This window comes from Arachis ipaensis, chromosome B3 (genome assembly GCF_059453495.1).
Source record: "Arachis ipaensis isolate K30076 ecotype BB chromosome B3, ASM5945349v1, whole genome shotgun sequence".
Classification (NCBI taxonomy): Eukaryota; Viridiplantae; Streptophyta; class Magnoliopsida; order Fabales; family Fabaceae; genus Arachis; species Arachis ipaensis.
In genome coordinates this window covers 48,641,795-48,647,794 of record NC_142438.1, presented here as the reverse complement: position 1 = coordinate 48,647,794, position 6,000 = coordinate 48,641,795, and the positions used below count along the sequence as shown (strand labels likewise).

Below are 6,000 nucleotides of genomic sequence, written 5' to 3'. Positions count from 1 at the left end.
GAACCCTGGTCACATGAAGAGACGCTGTCCAGGAAAAAAAACTAGTCATGGGATGGAAATGGAAGATGGATGCACAGCTGGTTTCGACTTAGATGCATTGGAGGAGATTAAAATGTTCAACCACATCGAAGAAGTTAGTGAAATTATGTCTAATTTAAAATTCTTATGTGAGTTGTAGTATGTGATTTGTGTTGGGTATCCCACTACTTTTATTGTTGGTTGCGTTGCAGTCACACTGATTCGTGTTTTGAGAAAATACGGACATATTGAAAGTGTTGTGAACAACATGGGGAAGTAGCTTGTTATTATATGACTAATCTATGCATAAATCCGTTATAGGTATGTTGTGACAATCGTTGTTATTTTTCCCGATCATCCCAGTTCAGTGACGACGCCGTAGTTGGGACTAATTACAATGATGAGGTTGCTCAATGCACAAATGAAGACAAGGCTTGCCATATCGAGGTTTATAACATGGATATGCTGGGTGTTGGAGCAAATAATTATGTCCCAACACAAACTTCAGCGGCTGACGCACAGTGCAATGATAACGATAAGGCGTTAAGACTAGTGCCAAATTGTTGCATGTCACTTTTTCTTGTGGTTGTGATGTCATGATAGTCATATTCTGTTTGGAATTAGGTGTGGTATTGTTGCATGTGTACTTGGAGACATTAGAAATATGCGCTTTTCTACAGCCAATATAAACATGACTTTGTGATTCTGAATATGCAGCTGATCAGGATGGTACTCAGGCTGAACAGGATACTCTGACGTCTATGGTTGAAGCCAAAAGTGTTAACATCTATTAGTCTTTTCTCCCATATGTAATGGGTATTGTGTTGTGTGATTTGTAAATAATGTTTCCTACGAAGAAGGATGTCCCAATGAGAGGGATATATGATTGTAAATTGTGAGACCATGTGAAAAGTTTACTACCAACTTTACTTTGTTTCTAGTTTTTAATTATGTTAAGCGGCTTGCAGAAGGTGAGCAAGGATGGATGATGTGTGGTTTTATCATTTTACATGTATAACTGCAGTATCAATCTTATGTTGTTGAGTTATAATTAGAAATGGGAGTTTATTCCCTCGTCCCAATGGAGTGAAGTTATTCATCTTTTCCCTTCACTGTTATGCTGTTATGTTCACCGACAAATTAAAATCAACATGTTTAACTGTGATATTATTATAGATGTTGTACTCCATGGAGCGTACTATCCTGGTAACCCATAGTACCCAACTAATATAACTAAGTTGGAATTGGCTTATTTTTTGGCTCATGCTTTTCGGATGTACCAATAGATGTTGATAAGTCTGAGGTGGCTAAAAAGATTTGGATATGAGGCATTGAGAATGAACTAATTAGTACATCTTTATATGTGATCATGGAACAAAACAATACATAACATGGAGTGATACTAAGTACGCAACAACGTAATCAGCTAGTCACTAATGTGTCCAAGGAAACAAAATATAATTCAGACAAAATAATTGGCATACAAAATAATTGGCAGCTGCACGTGTCCATGAAACCAAAAAAATACATTCACTCAAAATAATCGTCAATTGCATAGAGCTTCTTCGTGATTGAGACTGAAGGGAAGACTCTCAAAAGGATGCCTTGTGTGCATAGGACTTAACAAGTTGTTAGTATGCCCTTCCAAAAGAGGTAACTCCCATGACCATGCTATGTTGGGTAACAGCTCGACTCAAAAGGACATGCTGAGACTAGGTGGATCTGCAAATGTCTTTGAATCCTTCTTAGCCGACCGCCTCATCTTTCAGTCCCAATCCTCTTCGGCCATGTGAGTCACTTCATTTATTTTGGCATTATGCCTACCCGTCACAAGATCCATGGCTAACTGCATCCTTGTCGCATTGTTGACCACCTGTTACCACGCATGCATGGATGAATACAAAAAGGCATGTACTCTGATAAACCACTATTTTATGGTTTATCTTGTGCTAAATTGAGTAGTTTTTATCAGTTCTTTGCACACTTATTCATACAAATTGCATGGTTTTACAAATCCTTTCCAATTTTGTTCTATGATTGAAAACTTGCTTTCTAAGCCTTTAAGTTGTATATTTTTCATTTCCTTTTATACCATTCGATACCGTGATCTGTGTGTTAAGTGTTTTCAGGCTATATAGGGCAGGAATAACTTAGAGGATGGAAAGGAAGCTTGCAAAAATGGAAGGAACACAAGAAACTAAGGAGCTGACCAGCGAGGATCGACGCGCACGCACGGTGATAAACCACTATTTTATGATTTATCTTGTGCTCAATTGAGTTGTTTTTATCAAGTCTTTGCACACTTATTCATACTAATTGCATGGTTTTACATTTTCCTTCCTAATTTTGTGCTATGATTGAAAACATGCTTCTTTGGCCTTAAATTTGCTAACTTTAATCCTCTCTTATTACCATTCGATGCCTTGATATGTGTGTGGTGTACGAAATTGTGATCCCTGGTAATGGCTCCAAAAACTTGGTGCTCTAATCTTAATTCATAATTTGTCACAACTTCGATACAACTAACCAGCAAGTGCATTGGGTCGTCCAAGTAATAAAACCTTACGTGAGTAAGGGTCGATCCCACGGATATTGTTGGTATGAAGCAAGCTATGGTCATCTTGTAAATCTCAGTCAGGCGGATATCAAATGGTTATGGAGTTTTTGAATAATAATAAATAAATAAACAGAAAATAAAGATAGAAATACTTATGTAATTCATTGGTGAGAATTTCAGATAAGCGTATAGAGATGCTTTCGTTCCTCTGAACCTCTGCTTTCCTGCTGTCTTCATCCAACCAGTCCTACTCCTTTCCATGGCAAGCTTTCTGTAAGGCATCACCGTTGTCAATGGCTACATCCCATCCTCTCTGTGAAAAAGGTCCAAATGCTCTGTCACGGCACGGCTAATCATCTGGAGGTTCTCGATCATACTTGAATAGGATTCACCCTCCTTTTGCGTCTGTCACTACGCCCAGCACTCGCGAGTTTGAAGTTCGTCACAGCCATCCCTTCCCAGATCCTACTCGGAATACCACTGATAAACCACTATTTTATGGTTTATCTTGTGCTCAATTGAGTGGATTTCATCAACTCTTTACCCACTTATTCATATTATTTGCATGGTTTTACATTTGCCTTTCTAATTATGTGCTTTGATTGATCCTCTCTTATTACCATTAGATGCCTTGATATGTGTGTTAAGTGTTTTCAGATATTATAAGGCAGAAATGGCTTGGAGGATGGGAAGAAAGCATGCAAAAGTGGAAGGAATGCGAGAAGTTGGAGAAATTGCTAAGTTGTCCAGCCTGACCTCTCTGCACTCAAATGGCTATAACTTTAGCTACAGAGGTCCAAACGACGCGGTTCCAGTTGCGTTGGAAAGCTAACGTCCGGGGCTTCGATTTGATATATAATATGCTATAGTTCCCCTGACGCTAGACGACGTGACCGCGTGATCCAAGCGGCCGCGTCGCAGTGACGGAAATCCAGCGTGGCAAAATTCGAAACCAGCGAATTCTAGACTGTTTCTGACCCAGTTTGCAGCCCAGAAAACACAGATTAGAGGCTATAAAGTGGGGGACTGCATCCATTCATAGAGAGGCTTTTCACATTCACAATTTTAGGAGTAGATGTAGTTTTTAGAGAGAGAGGTTCTCTCCTCTCTCTTATGATTAGGATTTAGGATTTCTCTTAGTTTTAGGAGTGACTCTCAATCCCAGGTTCTTTATTTTTATTCATTTTCCCAATTTAATTTATGAACTTTTCCATGTTATGATTTAAATATTTTATTTAATATAATTTGAGGTATTTCAGACTTATGATTGCTCTCTTTAATTTGTTAATGTTCTGTGTTTATCCAAGTTATTTTCATTCAAGTAGATTCTCTTCCCTTTTGGCTTTGGTTGAGTCATTGGAGACACTTGAGTTATCAAACTCATTGTTGATTGAAAATTGGATTTCTTCATCTCATTAATTCAAGTTCCAATAACTCTAGCCTTTCTCAAGGAAAGACTAGGACCTGAGGAATCAGAATTAATTCATCCACTTAACTTACCTTCATAGTTAGAGGTTAACAAGTGGGAGAAAAATCCAATTCTCATTACAATTGATAATGATAACCAGGATAGGACTTCCAGTTATAATACCTTGCCAAGAGTCTAGTTTACAGTTATTTATTTATTTTACTTGTCATTTAAATATATCTGTGCCCATTGCCCAAACTCAACATTCCCCGAAAACACACTTTTTCATAATCAATAATAAGAACACCTCCCTGCAATTCCTTGAGAAGACGACCCGAGGTTTAAATACTCGGTTATCAATTTTTTAAAGGGGTTTGTTACTTGTGACAACCAAAACATTTGTACGAAGGGATTTCTGTCGGTTTAGAGACTATATCTACAACGCGACTGTTTTTATGACATTCTTTACTGGCAAAAATCCCAACGTCAACCACAGACAAGGTTTAGACTTTCCGGATCTTAGAAATGGACATCCATGGGTTCTAACTTATACCACGAAGATTCTAATATCTCGGACTCGGTCCTCTGTATTAGATATCTAAGAGATACTCATTCTAGCTTGTTTGCATGTAGAACAGAAGTGTTTGTCAGGCACGTGTTCATAAGTGAGAATGATGATGAGCGTCACATAATCATCTCATTCATCATGTTCTTGGCTGTGAATGGATATCTTAGAAGCGAAATAAGTTGAATTGAATAGAAAACAGTAGTACTTTGCATTAAATCATGAGGAACAGCAGAGCTCCACACCTTAATCTATGGAGTGCAGAAACTCTACCGTTGAAAATACATAAGTGATGAGGTCCAGGCATGGCCGAATGGCCAGCCCCCAAACGTCTAAGATAGCATAAAACTGATCAAAGATGTAAATACAGTAGTAAAAAGTCCTATTTATACTAAACTAGCTACTAGGGTTTACAGAAGTAAGTAATCGATGCATAAATCCACTTCCGGGGCCCACTTGGTGTGTGCTTGGGCTGAGCTTGAAGTTTACACGTGCAGAGGATTCTTTTGGAGTTGAATGCCAAGTTGTAACGTGTTTTTGGCGTTCAACTCTGGTTCGTGACGTGTTTCTGGCGTTTAACTCCAGACTGCAGCGTAGAACTGGCGTTCAATGCCCTTTTTCGTCGTCTAAACTTGGGCAAAGTATGGAATATTATATATTGCTGGAAAGCCATGGATGTCTACTTTCCAACGCCATTGAGAGCGCACCATTTGGAGTTCTGTAGCTCCAGAAAATCCAATTTTAGTGCAGGGAGGTCAGAATCCAACAGCATCAGCAGTCCTTCTTCAACCTCTGAATATGATTTTTGCTCAAGTCCCTCAATTTCAGCCAGAAAATAACTGAAATCACAAAAAAATACACAAACTCATAGTAAAGTCTAGAAATGTGAATTTAACATAAAAACTAATAAAAACATTCCTAAAAGTAACTAGATCCTACTAAAAACATACTAAAAACAATGCCAAAAAGTGTATAAATTATCCGCTCATCACAACACCAAACTTAAATTGTTGCTTGTCCCCAAGCAACTGAAAATAAAATAGGATAAAAAGAAGAGAATATACTATAAATTCCAAAATATCAATGAAACATAGCTCCAATCAGATGAGTGGGACTTGTAGCTTTTTGCCTCTTGAATAGTTTTGGCATCTCACTTTATCCATTGAAGTTCAGAATGATTGGCATCTATAGGAACTCAGAGTTTAGATAGTGTTATTGATTCTCCTAGTTCAGTATGTTGATTCTTGAACACAGCTACTTTATGAGTCTTGGCCGTGGCCCTAAGCACTTTGTTTTCCAGTATTACCACCGGATACATAAATGTCACAGACACATAATTCGGTGAACCTTTTCAGATTGTGACTCAGCTTTGCTAAAGTCCCCAATTAGAGGTGTCCAGGGTTCTTAAGCACACTCTTCTTTTGCTTTGGACCTTGACTTTAACCGCTCAGT

The 6,000-nt window shown here is 38.2% G+C and overlaps 1 pseudogene; it reads right to left on the bottom strand.

Annotated features, from left to right (window-relative positions):
* Positions 1-1,783: 1,783 nt before the first annotated feature.
* The window catches only part of LOC148570552 (uncharacterized), a 128,846-nt pseudogene continuing 124,629 nt past the window's right edge, over positions 1,784-6,000 (bottom strand).